This window comes from Heterocephalus glaber, unplaced genomic scaffold (genome assembly GCF_053883595.1).
Source record: "Heterocephalus glaber isolate CG9 unplaced genomic scaffold, H.glaber_assembly_v1.0 deba00001442, whole genome shotgun sequence".
In the NCBI taxonomy this organism is placed as follows: Eukaryota; Metazoa; Chordata; class Mammalia; order Rodentia; family Bathyergidae; genus Heterocephalus; species Heterocephalus glaber.
The window spans coordinates 24217496-24234545 of record NW_028258296.1 but is presented as its reverse complement, the minus strand read 5'-3'; positions in this window follow the sequence as shown (position 1 = coordinate 24234545).

Genomic DNA, 17050 nt, shown 5'->3' with positions numbered 1-17050 from the left:
TCTTTATGCTTTCATTGTCTGTACTATTTACCTTTTATCTTAGAAACCACAGCAAACACTAGTGCCATTGTATTAGTAAATTTTTTGTGACTGATTTAACTATAACACAGATTGTGTGAGTTATGAAGAAAGGTTTACTTAGCTTACAGTTCTGAAGGTTCAAGCACTCACATCTGGTGGTGATCTTATTGTTGGAAGAGTCCCAGGATGACACAGAGTATCGCATAACAAGAGACAGGGATTATGCATATGCATTTGTGTGTTTTTTCTCTCCCTTTTCTTGTGAAGCTATTGGGATTCAATCACTACAACTCAACTCTTAGGATCTTAGGGCCTTTCAGATTGATTATTTTCATCTATCTCTAAACAGTATAGTCAGATTATGTTTTCATTCTCTCAGTAGCTTACAATGGGGATGAAATTTCAACATATGAAGCACTGAAAGCCACTTAAATTATATCCAATCAAAATAGCAGTCACAAAGCTATTTCTTATTTTATTCTAGCTATAATACAGGCTTAGGTCTAAGGTTTAAATCTTACATCCAGTTAGAATTCATTTGGTGTAAGGTATATTATAAGTGTCTAGTTTCATTCTGTTGAGTGAAAATATCCACCTTACTAATAACCCTTAGTGAAGAAATTGTCCTTTCCTCATTATGCATCCTTGGCATGTATTTCAAATCACCATTAACTCAATATGTGACCATTTGTTTCTGAGCTTTCTCTTCTGTACCATTTGTCTTTATGTCTGTCTCTATGACAGGATCATATTGTTTAGATTACTATACCTCTAAACTATGTTTCAAAATCAACAAGTGTAATTCTGAGTTTTGTTTCCTGAAGATCACTTAGCTAATCAGAGTCCTTTGACTATAGACAGTCCTTTGACCATTTTAGGATTTTTTTTCTACTTCATAATACTATGCTTTACTTCACTTTCCAAGCCCAAAACAGAATATACATCATGATTAAAATATTATATTGTCTCTTATGATCTAATAAGAGAACTCTACTTTCAAAAGGGAAATAAAGACAATATTTTTTTCTGGCACTAGGAAAGTACTTGTCTAGCAATCTAGACAAGGGCTTACCACTGAGCTATATCCCCAGAACTTTTTTATAATTTTTATTTTAACACAGGGTCTCATTAACTTGGCCAGGTTAGCCATAAATTTGAAAATATCCTGCTTCAACTTTCAAGATAGCTGAAATGACACATATGTCCCACCACATGTGGATTAAATGGAAACAATTTTGCAAATTATTATGTGAAGACTTATTCTTGAAAAAATGGAAAATTATTAAAGTTACCCATTCACCATTCCACCAACTAAGTTTTAGCTACCATCCAAGATGACAGGCCTTAACAAAGACAAAATTGACTGAGAAAACTGATTGATAAAACTGAACATAATGAAAATTATTCATTTTTATGCTCAATGAGGCTTTTTCTCGCTCTCTCACTTGGGGAAACTCCAGTTCCCTTCTCGTCCCTGTCCCCTCCCTGAAGTCTTTCATCTGTCCAAGAACTCAAATTCTTTGGCTTTTCTGGTCAACTGAGAGAGGGAGAGAGTTGGAAGGTGGAGGACTAGCTTACTGCTTCCCCATGTGGCAAATGGAAAATAATAATGCCAGTACAACATATCCAAACATATGGGACACACAAAAAAAGCGACCCTAACAGGGAAATTTATTACTGTGAACACTCACATTAGAAAAACAGTGATCTCAAATAAATAAACTGATACTGCATCCCAAGATACTAGAAAAACAAGAACAGTCCAAACCCAAACCTAGGATGTACAACTATAAGGAGGGAAATCATGGAGATCAGAGCAGAAATTAATGAAATGGACGCTAAGAAAACAAGACAAAAAAATCAATGAATTGAAGAGTGATTCTTTAGAAGAATAAAATATACAAACCCTTAGCCAAATTTACCAGCCAAATTTCCTGAAAGAAAGATTATGCAATTAGCAATGAAAAAGCCAAAATCACAACAGAAACCACTGAAATCCAGAAGATCATTAGTAACTACCATAAGAAATTGTACTCCAACAAATGAGTAAATCTTAAAGAAATGTACAGATACCTAGAACATATGATTTGCCAAAACTGAAGCAAGAAGTTATCAAAACTAAAAAAATCCAACAACAGGCAATTAAATTGAAATGGTTATTTAAAACCTACCAATTAAGAAAAGCTTGAAACCTGATGAATTCACTGCGGAATTCTACAAGACCTTCAGGGGAAATATAACACCAACATACTTCAAACTCTTTAAAGAAATTCAAAAGGAAGAAGTACTTCCAAACTCTTTGCTGGAAGCTAGCTTTGCCTTGATTCCAAAACTAGACAAGGACTCAACTTAAAGAAGAAACATATAGGCCAATTTCTTTAATAAACATAGATGTAAAAATCCTTGACAGGATATTGGCAAACAGAATGCAACAAATCATCAAAAATATCATACATCATTACCAAATATGCTTCATCCCCAGGCATGCAGAGATGATTAAACACATGCATATCAATAACTGTAATACACCACATAAACAGAAGCCAGAACAAAAATTACGTAATCAAAACAAAGCTTTTGAAGAATCCAACTTCCTTACATGATTAAAAAAAAAACAACTCTGAAGAAAATAGGTATAGAATGACCTTCACTGAATCTGCTAAAAGCTATTAATGACAAACCAGGCAACATCATATTAAATGGGGTAAAAAATGAAAGCTTTCTATCTAAAATCAGGGACAAGAATTTCCTTTATTAGCACTCCCATTGAACATAATATTTAAATATTACCCAAAGCAATCACACAAGAGAAAGAAATAAAGCAGCGCAGAAGACGCCGAAACACCCCGCTGCAGACAGGCAGGTCTGCCCACGCCCTACCGAGGTCCTGAGTTGCACAGAACACGCCGAATCACCCCGCTGCAGACAGGCAGCCACCTGGTTCCACACTACAAAGACCCAGAGGACACCAGACCACCAGACCAAGGTACTGAGTCCCGCTGCTCCCGGCCCAGAGGTAGGGGCTTCTGAGCTGCCTTCCCACTGCTCCTGGTCTAGAGGAAGGGGCTTCCCGGTCACCATTCCTCCCGCTGTTCCCAGCCCAGAGGAAAGGGTTCTTGGGCCACCTTCTGTCCTGCTGCTCCCAGCCCAGAGGAATGGGATTTTGGGCCACCATCCCTCCCACCGCTCCCGGCCCAGAGGGAGGGGCTTCTGACCCGCCATCCCACTGCTCCTGGTCCAGAGAAAGGGGCTTCCCGGCCACCATCCCTCCCGCTGCTCCCAGCCCACAGGAAAGGGCTTTTGGGTCACCATCCCTACCGCTGCTCCCGGCCCCTGTCCCACCTCTCCCAGCTCAGAGGAGGTAATCTGTGCAGGCGCTAACAGCCCCCCGCCCCAGTCGAAATGAGAAAACACATAAGTAAGTCTCAAAACCAGACTTCCAGATCACCTACAGCAACCCCAAAGGGAAATGAGATGGAACACTCTGATACTCAACCACCTGGACCCACTGAACTGGCAACAAAAGGGGATCTGGAAAAAATGAAATCAGAAATAATTTCTCAGATAACAGGAGAAATTGTGCCCCTAGTGCAAGACATGATTAATAAATCTAGAGAGGAGCTCAGGAACATGATGGAATCCCAACATAACAAACAAATGGAATCTATAAAACAGATGCAAATAGATTTCCAGGACATGAAAAACTCCATTGAAAGTCTACACAGCAGAATGAGCCAGTGTGAGGACAGAATTTCAGACATAGAAGATAAGGTTGCAATTAGTGACCAGGAAAAGAAAAATTGCTTCAAAATTATAAGGGAACATGAGAAATCAATCGAGCAGGTGCTAGATGATGCAAAGAAGAATAATATAAGACTGATTGGGCTCAATGAAGAAACAGGAGAGTGGAGATGACATAAAAAATCTCTTCACAGAAATAATGGCAGAAAACTTCCCAAGCAGGGGGAAAGAGCTTGACATACAGATAAGTGAGGCATATAGGACTCCAAATAGCCTTGATCAAAAAAAAATCTACACATAGGCATATAATTGTTAAGATTCCAGAAACACAACAGAAGAACAAAGTTCTCCAAGCAGTCAGAGAAAAGAAACAAATCACATACAAAGGAAAGCCCATCAGAATCACAGCAGACTTCTCAACACAAACCATCAAGGCAAGGAGAGCTTGGAGTGACATATTCCAAGCCCTCAAAGAAAACAGCCTCCAACCCAGATTGATGTACCCTGCAAAACTATCTTTCAAAATGGATGGAGAAATAAGATACTTTCATGACAAAGAGCACCTTACGAACTTCGTGAATACCAAACCAGCACTCCAAAGAATTTTACACAATATCCTAGGAACGGACATTGAGGATCATAACCCCAGGAAGCAAACCAGAATGAACCCATCTGGCATGACAAGAAATTAAATGTAAAGGGGGGAGAACCCAACAAAAAGAAAAAGTCATGGCAATGACAAGTCAATGCGTTTCAGTTATAACCATCAATGTTAATGGTCTCAATTCACCAATCAAAAGAAATAGACTGGCAGAATGGGTCAAGAAGCAAAATCCAACAATATGCTGCATACAAGAAACACACTTCGTTCAAAAGGAAACTCATAGACTGAAAGTTAAAGGGTGGAAAACAATACTCCATGAGACAGGAACCGGAAAAAAAGGAGGAGTAGCTATCCTCTTTGCAGATCAAGTAGATTTCAGACCAACACTGATTAAGAGAGATGAAGAAGGACACTACATCCTTGTAAAGGGAAGAATCCAAGAGGAAGAGATGACAATCATAAATATCTATGCACCAAATGCTAGTGTGCCCAACTACATAAAACAAATACTAAGGGACATGAAAAGTCATATATGCACTAATACAATTGTAGTGGGGGACCTCAACACCCCACTGTCACAAATAGATAGATCAACTAGACTAAAAATAAGTAATGAAATACTAGAACTCAATTGAACTCTTGAACACATGAACTTCACAGATGTTTACAGAGTCTTCCACCCCACAAAATCAGAATACACATTCTTCTCAGCTGCACATGGGTCATTCTCCAAAATAGACCACATACTCACACATAGAACATGTTTAAGTAAGTGCAAAGGAATTGAAATTATCCCCTGTATATTATCAGACCACAGTGCGATGAAATTGGAGATCCACAGCAAAAGAAACTCAAAAAATGTCATAAACACATGGAAATTGAACAACACACTTCTGAATAACCAATGGGTCACAGAGGAAATTAAAGAAGAAATCAGACAGTTCCTTCAATTAAATGACAATGACAATACAACATATTGGAATCTATGGGACACAATGAAAGCAGTCCTACAAGGGAAATTCATAGCAGTGAATATGCATATTAGGAAAACAGAATGAACCCAATTAAACAACCTGATGCTGAACCTCAAGCTTCTAGAAAAAGAAGAGCAGGACAACCCCAAAGCTCATACAAGGGAGGAAATTATAAAGATCAGAGGAGAAATCAATGCAATGGAGACTAAGAGAATGATACAAAAAAATCAATGAAGCCAAGAGTTGGTTCTTCGAAAGAATCAACAAAATTGACAAACCTCTAGCCAACCTTGTCAGAAAAAGGAAAGGAAAGGCCCAAATCCATGCAATTAGGAATGAAAAGGGTGAAATGACAACAGACCCAGCAGAAATCCAGAGGATCATCAATACCTACTTCCAGAACCTATACGCCAAGAACAAGGAAAACACAGAAGAAATGGACAGATTCCTAGATACATATGAATTACCAAAGTTGAACGAAGAAGACCTAAAAATTCTGAACAACCCAATATCAACCAATGAAATTGAAAATGTAATTAAAAACTTAGCAACTAAGAAAAGCCCGGGACCTGATGGCTTCATGGCTGAATTCTACAAGACATTTAGAGAGGAACTGCTGCCACTACTGTTTAAACTCTTCAATGAAACCGAAAGGAAAGTAATACTCCCAAATTCATTCCTGGAAGCAAGCATCACCTTGATCCCCAAAGCAGAGAAAGACCCAACTGAAAAAGAGAACTATAGGCCAATCTCACTAATGAACATAGATGCAAAAATCCTTAATAAGATAATGGCAAATAGAATGCAGAAAATCATCAAGAAGATAATACACCCTGATCAAGTGGGATTCATCCCAGGGATGCAGGGATGGTTCAATATACGCAAATAAATCAATGTAATACACTATATCAATAGAGCCAAGGACAAAAACCATATGATTATCTCCATAGACCCAGAAAAAGCATTTGACAAAATCCAACATGCATTTATGATTAAAAACCCTACAAAATATTGGAATAGATGGTCTCTACCTTAAACTGATAGAAGCCATCTATGAAAAACCAACAGCCAGTGTCATACTAAATGGTTAAAAACTGAAATCCTTCACACTAAAATCAGGAACAAGACAAGGATGTCCACTATCACCACTCTTGTTCAATATAGTTCTGGAGACATTAGCCATGGCAATTAGACAAGAGAAAGAAATAAAAGGAATAAAGATAGGAAATGAAGAAGTCAAATGGTCATTATTTGCAGATGACATGATACTCTATATAGAAGACCCCAAGAACTCCATCAAAAATTTTCTAGACTTAATAACCAAATTCAGTCAAGTAGCTGGTTATAAGGTCAACCCACAAAAATCAATAGCTTTCCTCTACACCAATGACAGACTCACTGAGAGGGAAATAGGGCAAATAATTCCTTTCACAATAGCATCCAAAAAACTGAAATACCTAGGAATCAACCTAATGAAAGAAATCAAAGACCTCTTCTCTGAAAACTATGGCACTCTGAAAAGAGAGATTGAAGATGATATCAGAAAATGGACAGACATCCTCTGCTCCTGGGTAGGAAGGATTAATATAGTGAAAATGGCCATACTTCCAAAACTGCTCTATAGATTTAATGCAATTCCATTTGAGATCCCAGCAGCATACTTCATAGACCTTGAGAAAAGAATCTAAAAATTCATTTGGAACAAGAAGAGACCCAGAATAGCAAAAGCAATTCTAGGTAACAGAGACATGGCAGGGGGTATCACAATCCCCAACCTGCAACTCTACTACAAAGCTACTGTGATAAAAACAGCATGGTACTGGCAAAGAAACAGATCTGAGGACCAGTGCAACAGATTAGAAGATGCAGAAACAATGCCAGACACACTCAGCCATGTCATCTTTGATAAAGGAGCCAAACACCCTCACTGGAGGAAAGATAGCCTCTTTAATAAATGGGGCTGGAAAAATTGGGCTTCAACTTGCCAAAGATTCAAACTAAACCTGTATCTCTCACCATGCACTAAACTAAAATCAAAATGGATTAAAGATCTAAATATTAAAATAGAAACTCTGAACCAGTTGGAACAGAGGTTAGGTAGAACCCTTGAAGACATCGGTGTAGGAAAAGAGTTTATGAACAAAACCTCAGTTGCCTGTGAACTAGCACAAACAATCAACAAGTGGGATCTCTTCTTATTAAAAGGCTTCTGCACAGCAAGAGAAACCACCAGCAGGGTGAAGAGACAACCCACGATGTGGGAAAAAAATCTTCACCTGCTCTTCCTCAGACAAAGGTCTACTATCTCGAATCTATAAAGAACTTCAAAAGACCAGACCTCCCAAATTTAAAGACCCAATCCAAAAATGGGCATCTGAAATGAACAGACATTTCTCACACAAAGAAGTAGAAATAGCAAATAAGTACATGAAGAAATGTTCAACATCACTGGTCCTTTGAGAGATGCAAATGAAAACAATGCTGAGCTTCCACTTCACTCCAGAAAGAATGGCTGCTATCATGAAATCAACCACTAACAAATGCTGGCTGGGCTGTGGGGAAAGAGGAACCCTGCTCCACTGCTGGTGGGAGTGTAGACTGGTGCAAGCACTGTGGAAATCAGTATGGAGATACCTCAAAGAACTAGGACTGGAAGTCCCATTTGACCCCTCTATTCCACTGCTGGGGATCTTCCCCAAAGAATTAAAAGAATCATACCACAGTGATATATGTGCACCCATGTTCATAGCAGCACAGTTTGTAGTACCTAAAACTTGGAAACAGCCCAAATGCCCATCAACTGGAGACTGGATAAAGAAAACGTGTTTTTTTTATAAAATGGAGTACTACTCAGCCATAAAAAATGAGAAATTAGAGACATTTATAGCTAAGTGGATGCACATTGAGGTGATACTCTTAAGTGAAATAAATAGGACACACATGTATAAATACCAAATAGCTTCTCTGGTGTGAGAAACTGAAAGTGTAAATAAGGACTAAATGTATAATAGGTCATGTGAAATAGGAAGAAAAGGGGCAAAGGGGAAGGAAGTGGGAGGGCTAGAGGAAAGGATAAAAGGGAATGGGCTTAATATGAGAAAATGGAAAACTAGGAACAAAATCTTTGTAAATAGGGAGGGCTGGAGGGGTTGAAGGGAGGGCTGGGCAAGGGTGAAAAACGAGAACCAAGAGAGACTATGTAAAGGTGCAAATTTCCAATGATGAATGTCATTATATTGTATACCTAAAATGTACCAATGATTAGAATGAATAATTGATAATGTAGAATAGGAATAAAAGGTCCAAAGGGGTAGGGGTAGTGGGAGGGGCAGGGGAAAGGAAAGAAGGGAAAGGGAAAATGCTGAGAAATGGAAAAAATGGAAATAAAATCTTTGTAAATAGGGAAGGGTAGAGGGCGTGAAGGGAGGGCTAGGAATGGGAAAAAATAAGAACCAAGATGCATTATGTAAAGGTACAATTCCCAACGAGAAATGTAATTGTGTTGTATACCTACAATGTACCAATAAAAGAATTCAATAAAAAAAAAAAGAAATGTAAATCTGAGTAATACAAAGAAGAATACTTTAACTTTTTTGGTTATTTGAGACAGGGTCTCACTCTATAATTCAAACTGGCATTGAAATCACTACATAGCCCAGGCTGGCATCAAACTTGCTGCAGTCCTCCTGCTTCAGCCTCCTGAGTGCTGGGATTACAGGTGTGGGACACCATGCCCAGCCATGAATACAGTACTTTATAACAAGAGCAATAAGTCAGTCACAGAAAGACAAATAGTCCATTACTCATTTATTAGTCAGGATTCTCCATTGACAAGGAGCCAATAGAATACAGAAAGAGATTTATGACATGAGGTTTACCAGGGGAAGTGGTTCCTGTGCTTATGGAGGCTGAGAAGTCTCATGAGATGCCTTCAGCAAGCTACAGATTTTACAATGCCAGGAGCGTGGCTCTGTCCAAGTCCCAAGGCCTGACCACCAGCATTTCTGGTGTCCAAAAGCAAAGGAAAAGAATATCCCATCTCTAGGAGAAAGATGCCTAAAATCTTGTCTTCTCTGCAGGCCCCAGCTGACTTGTTGGTTCCTGACAAACGGAAGGTGGACCTTGTCTCCTGGGTTCACTAATTCAAATGCCAGTCTGAGAGACACACCCAAAGATAATACTTTACCAGTCCCCAAAGTTTCCTTAATCTAGTCAACATGATCTCTAAGTTTAATCACCACAAAGATGTAACTAAAATAGTCACACTCTTAGAAACAAGTAGGATGCTAGTTACCAGGGACAAGGGAATAGGAGAATGAGCTATTGTTCAACAGACCCAAGGTTTCCATTTTGCAAAAAGTTCTATACTAGGTTGCCCTAAAATGTGAACAATCTTAACATTACTGAAATAAGGGCCAGGGATTTAGCTCAATGGTTCTGCCGCCTGCCTCCTGAGTGGAAGGACCCAAATTCAATCCCAGGTACCCAAAAAAAAAAGAAAAAGTGGGCCAGAGATTTAGCTTAGTGGTTCTACCACCTGTCTTGCAAGTGCAAGGACCTGAGTTCGATCCCTGGTACCAAAAAAAAAAACTACTGAAATATATGCATAAGATAGGTATGATGGTAAGTGATACGTGCTTTTTGAACAATTAAAAGAAATAGATAAAAACTATTTTATCTATTATTTATCTATTAATTATTTTACCTATTTATCTATTTTATCTACTCCCCCTACACCAGTGTCAGGGCAGGGACTGTGTCTGTGAGCCCTCACACTCAGCATTAGCGCAGTGCTATGCACACAGAGCATCTGCCACACACACACACACACACACACACACACACACTGTGGTTTGTCTTTCTCACACTGAGGTCTTGCCTCCATTCTAGATGCTGATATAGGGGGACTAGATGTCACTGCCAAACCTACTACACATCTGAAACACAAGTTCATATTCTCTAAAATCAAAGAATGAATTCTAGGAACAACGGGGGTTAAGAGTAGGAAAGTTTATTGAGAGAAAGAAAGCTTCTGTCTAAGAGAGACAGAAGGGGGACTGGAAAGTGGGTTGCCCACCTACCCCACTTTTCAAAGATGTTTTATACAGCAAAGCTATGTGGTGGGGCGGTACAAAGTGGGACAAAACTATAAGACCCAATGGAAATTAACAAGGTGAGCATGAGGTGGGACAAAACCATGACCAACCAATAAGATTACAAGTACAGTTACCCAGGTAATATTGGTTAAATGGGGATCAAATGGGAAAACGAGTCACATATAAGGAATTTCCCATTTAGAATATCAATCACTGCTACCTATCTCTAGGGGAAGTAGTGCCTCTTTTTTTTTTATAATGCTAACCAGTGAATGTGCCTCTAGTGTTCTCCATGTTGGCTCCTTGCTGGGTTGGCACCTTGAGGACTGGGGCCTTGAGGGCTGACGCCCTGAGGGGCCCCTGTCTAAAGGCCTACAAGATATCTATATCTACAGTAATGGGACTCAGTGATTCCAGATAAATGAGTGGGTCCCCGCTGCTTTGTGTTCTGGAGCACCTGCATGGAATTCTTTACATGAAAACCAGATAATTCTGAAGACATCTCAAGCAGGTGTGGTGTACTGCACATCCTTAATCCCAGCACTCTGGGAAGGCCTGAAAGTTTGAGGCACAGCCTGGGCAATTTAGTGAGACCTTTTTTCAAAATAAAAAAATAGGGGCCGGGGATTTAGTTCCGTGGTTCCAGCACCTGCCTTGCAAGCTCAAGGTCCCAAGTTTGATCCCCGGTACCAGAAAAATAAATAAACAAATAAAGTGGGGGTGGGTGGAGTCTGGGGGTGTAGCTCAGTGCTGAGGCCCTAGGTTTAAAGCCCAGTACAAAAAAAGGAAAAGAAAAGAAAAGAAATCCACACAGGGAATTCATTGGAATGCTAATATTTGTAACAATCTTTGAAACCACAAAACATACTAAATAATGAATTGACTTGATTTGGGACTATCTGATGGAATGTTACAAAGATTCTATACACTACAGACTTTGTCAACAGGAAAGGGAGGAAATGTACCTTCCTCAGTCCTGCGAAGCTACCTCATCCCTACTTTGAAAAAAAAAAATCCCCAGAAAACTTTTCAGCAGCCTGAAGTACAAACAGAACCAACAAGCCTCCTGCTGATTCATTGTGGTAGGAAAGGATCTGTTACTCTAAAATCTCATAGATTTCCAAGAAATGAAGCGCTCACCATGCTTTCACTTTCTATTCAAAAGGAAGCTAGTTTCAAGCCATCCTGAACAGACACCAAAAACCCTTTATTTGGGAGTAAAAATGGAGAAGGCCTGAGATTTCTCATTTACTGGAAGACTACTCAGACTTCAAACTTAAGGAACATAAAGGGAGACATAGATTAGCAAAACAATTCAGTTCACTTTGGAAAACAGAGCCACAAAGGAACCTCACCTGAACTTGTAACACACTCACTCATCCTTCAGGAAACCTCAAATCAACTTACTGTCAGGACAAGCAGGTGACAGGCAGCTATGAAATATACACTACACATTTTTTTTTTGTATTAAATTCTTTTATTGGTACATTGTAGGTATACAACACAATTACATTTCTCATTGGGAACTGTACCTTTATATAATGCATCTTGGTTCTTATTTTTTCCTAGCCCTCCCTTCACGCCCTCTACCCTTCCCTATTTACAAAGACTTTATTTCCATTTTTTTCCATTTCCCATCATTTTTTCCTTTCCCTTCTTTCCTTTCCCCTGCCCCTCCCACTACCCCTACCCCTTTGGACCTTTTATTCCTATTCTACATTATCAATTATTCATTCTAATCATTGGTACATTTTAGGTATACAATATAATGACATTCATCATTGGAAATTTGCACCTTTACATAGTCTCTCTTGGTTCTTGTTTTTCACCTTTGCCCAGCCCTCCCTTCAACCCCTCCAGCCCTCCCTATTTACAAAAATTTTGTTTCTATTTTTCCATTTTCTCATATTAATCCCATTCCCTTCTATCCTTTCCCCTAGCCCTCCCACTTCCTTCCCCTTTGCCCCTTTTCTTCCTATTTCACATGACCTATTATACATTTAGTCCTTATTTACACTTTCAGTTTCTCACACCAGAGAAACTATTCGGTATTTACACATCTGATACACTACACATTTTTAAACTGTATATACTGTTCCAGAAAAAATGCAAATAATGACACCTACATCATAAGCACATGCAAAAGAAAAATTCATTAATAACACTTGTAATGTAATACACTGCTGCCAATAGTAGATCCCACAGGCATTTTACTTCTTATCACACACACTCTGGCTTCTTTGCCTGAAAGTAGCCAAGTATTGAGATGTAAATGTAGTGAAAATGACTGTAAATACATGAGCTTTCCCAAGAGGAATCAAAACTTGCCTTTTAATGGGTGTCACTGCTGCCCGCCTCAGTGGAGCAGTGAAGGCAGACTGAAAAGCCCGGTGAACACTGGGAGGTGGGGGAGGGACAGCAAATATTTTCTAAAGCAAATTTCATATGTCTCAAAATTCTTTCCAAAGAGCATAATCTGGGCTGGGGATTTAGCTCAGTGGTCCCACCGCCTGCCTTCGTCCAGAGTTCGATCCCCGGTACCAAAAAAAAAAAAAAAAGTATCAAACAAAAGAGCATAAACTTTAAACCATGTGTTCACTGCCACAGTTTTGATTCACTCAATCGATGAATGTTTACTGAAGGCTTGTACTTGTCTCAGGTGAGTGGGTGCCAGAATAGTTCATTAGTCCCAAGAAATGCCAGTTCTCCACCAGGGGCTATGAACATCTTACCTTGGTCAGCTAGTTCCCTAGCATCTTGGACCTTGACTCTAAAAAGATGACTCATCAGAGTCTTGTTTCTTAAAGATCTCTGTGTTATGTTTGTTTGCAATCATCCCAGTCTCTGTTTTACAGTTTCCTGACAACTGCCTTTTACAATAATTGTGACCTCTCCCCTAGTGGGAATGGTATGTGCACAGGAAAAAGGTCACCTCATTTTAATTAACTTTACACTTAGACATTAAATCCATTCAACACTTCCTGGGTATCTTCCGGAAAGACTTAAAGACATAATATTGCAGTCATTCATCCATACCCATGTGTATAGCAGGACAATTTACAATAGCTAAATCTTGGAAGAAGCCTCTATGCCCATTAACAAATGAATGGACAGGGCCGGGGATTTAGCTCAGTGGTTTCGCGGCCTGCTGCGCAAGCGCAAGGACCCGAGTTCAATTCCTGGTACCAAAAAAAAAAACAAAACAAATGAATGGACAAAGAAAATGTAGAAGAAAATAAACAGTAGGAATAAAATTATTTTTCAAAGTATAATAAAATCAGTATATTGTAATTATATTTACATGTGGTATATGTTATGTGTATGACTGAGTTAACAAATAAATACTTTACATAGAGATTTCACTAGTTTCTCTATGCTTCAAATTTTTTATATTCAAATTGGCACAAATGTGGGGTTGGTTTCATATTCAGGGTCATCTTTTACTCAGCCACATGTGGTATCCACCAAACTTCCATATTATGCCACACGGGGGGATGCATCTGTGGATACGTGAAGCTCCTGGTAGCATGAGTTTCAATTTCAGGTAGTCAAAAAGGAAATGAAAAAAAATTAAATTAAGTGGAGATTGAGAAAAAGTCATGGTAGACTTTTCTGAGAACATGCCAATTTGTGGAGACCTCAAGTACAAGAAACAGACAATCTCGCCAAGATGGAGGCAGGCAAGATTCAGAAGCAAAATTCTGTGGACGTAAAGAACCTGGTTGTGTTCCAGCAACCGAAAGGCTCAGATGAACTTAACTTTTAGAGAAAATTAAAATGCTACTTGCCCAGAAATATTTTATTTTTATTTATTTACTTTTTTCAAACAGAGGTCTCACTATGCAGCCCAGGCTGGCCTCAAACTCATAGCAATCCTCCTGCTTCACCCTCTGGAGTCCTGGCATTATAGGCAGGTGCCACCATACCAGGCTTCAGAAATATTTTAAAAGATCACAGTAATAAGGGAAATGAAAAGTGAGAATCTATCTCTATTCTTTAAATTTTAGGTCCTGGCTTCTGGGCATGGAGAAATATAGTTTGATGAGGACAATAGAGAATTTTGTAAATCTCTCCCTTCCTTTTCTCTTATTTCTTTCCTTACAGAATGAATGAGAAGAAGAAAAAATAGCACTGAGTTTAAAGTTAAAGAGCTTAAAATGTGCATCCCACTACTGTGACTTGCTTAGGAAACTTAGGCGGAATATACTTAAGCTCTGTCAGTTTTGTGCTGCTATTTTTTTTAAAAAATGAAAGAAAAAACACCTTTCCTGTATTTTACACGAAAGAAAAGACTTATTTAGTTCACACTTGTGGAAGGAGAAAGGCCATGATAGTCTGGCCCCACCTGTTCAGCCTCTGGTAAGGGACTCTTTGATATGTCACAACATAGTGGATGCCACCATGTCAAGAAGGCCTGCAGTGAGGGAGAAAGACATCACATGGTGAGATAGAAAAAGGGGTCAAGCCCATTTCTTTAAACAAGACACTCTCCTGGAACTTTCCACAAAAGCCATAACACAGTGCCTCAAGAAAAGTATTAACCCCTCTTAAATGCCAATCGCTTCCCCCAGGTCCCACTCCTTAAAGGCTGCACCACCTTTCAGTCTCACCACACTGTGGATGAAGCTCACAGCAAATGAATTCGCAAGGGACACATGCAAACCATATCTAAGCCATAGCACCATGCTATTGCTATTTCCAACTGTAAAAGAGAAATTACCACTTACTTTGCATGATTGTAGTCAGGAATGAACTTACACATAACATACGTTCTTACAAAATATTGTACAAATAAAACAATTTTTTTCTGTATTTCACTCAGCAACATATAGACAGTGTAATAAGCTCATTCAAGAAGAAGGGTTGCTGGTTTGAGCTCAGCCTGAACAACTTAGCAACTTAGCAAGAATTTTCTCCAAAAATTCACTGTGGAAATCAGTGTGGAGATTTCCTCAAAAAACTAAAACTAGAGGTTCCATTTGGCCCAGCTCTTCCCCTTCTTGGTATCTTCCCAAAAGAATTAAAAGCATGGGGGCCAGGGATGTAGCTCAGTGGCACCGTGCCTTCCCCACAAGTGCAAGGTCCTGAGTTCAACCCCAGGTACTGGAAAATAATAATAATAATAATAATAATAATAATTAAAAGCATTATAGCACAGTGATATATGCACACCCATGTTTCTAGTAGCACAGTTTGTAATAGCTAAATCTTGGAAACAGCCTAAATGTCGATCAACCAATGAATGGACAAAAAAGATGTGGTTTTTTTCTACAATGGAGTACTACTCTGCCATAAAGAAGGATAAACTTGAGACATTTGTAGGTAAATGGATGCATCTTGACACCATACTCTTAAGTGAAATTAGTTGAACATGTTTAAATATTGCATTGTTTCTCAGGTGTGAGAAACCAAAAGGTAAATAAAGACTAAAATGTATAATAAATATTGTAAAATAGGAAGAAAATGTTCACAACAGGAAAGGGAACAAGGGAGGAGGGAGGGGAAAAGGAAGAAAGGAAAAAGAAAAAAGAGAATAGAAGAAAAAATGGAAACCAAGCTTTTGTAAATAAGGAGGGGAAGAGGGCTTGAAAGGAGGGGCCGGGATTGGGGGAAAAAAGAATCAAGATCTATCATATACAGGTACAAACTCCCTATGATGAATGTGATCACTATATCTAAAATGTACCAATAAAATTAATTTTAAAAGTTAAACAGGGCCGGGGATGTGGCTCTGTACAAAAGTACTAGGTTTAATCCTCCGTACTACAGAAATAAGGAAGAGGAGGAGGAAGAGAAGGGGAGGGAGGGGAGGGGAAGGTTGCTACTTAGATTCATTTTACTCACAGTGCTATGATTTGAGACAACTGACAAAGCCTGTCTGTGCTCATGATTCTATAAAATTATGGGGAAGTGTTTACTATGAGATTTAGGGTGTACGATCCATGCAAATAGGTTGGCAGTGGGCCTGGAACTCCCGTGTGACGTAAGGAGCCCGTTCCTGGCTGTGTACTGAGCGTCAGGACTCTAAATCCTCTTACAACGGCTCTTACGGTTATCACTATTTGCTGACTCAAAAAAATCCAGGAAATCTCACAACACTGGAGGAGGCAATAAAAACTCAGCGACCAAGAGACTGAGAAGTCAGAAGCCACTCTGCCTACACCAGTGGAAGAGCAGGTAAGACGCTGGCTTCCCTCCCAGCAGCCTCTCCAGCTTTGAAGGAACTCTGGTCAGGTACAAGTGGACCCTAACCCTGGGGTGAAGGGGTTTGAAAATGCAGTGACTTTTTAAAACTCTTCTTAAAAACCACCAAAATGGTGAAAGACTGCAGCTGAACCTGAGATGGGACAGGGGATCAGATGGAATCCAGATTTTATCAGAGAAGCAGGTCCCTAGGGCCACTGCTGGGCTTGTCTGGAGTTACGCACCAGCACATAGGGGTCTGAACTGAGATTGCCTTCCTCTTTTTTGACTTTGTCTTTGTTGACTGGGGACACAATTAAATTACCAAGGTCACAGATGGGCTTGCTCAGAACTGCTCCCGCTGCAGCTAAGGAAGCGACAGGGCTGCCCGTGGGCTCCGACTGTCTGCAGGAGAGGAAAACACAGGAATG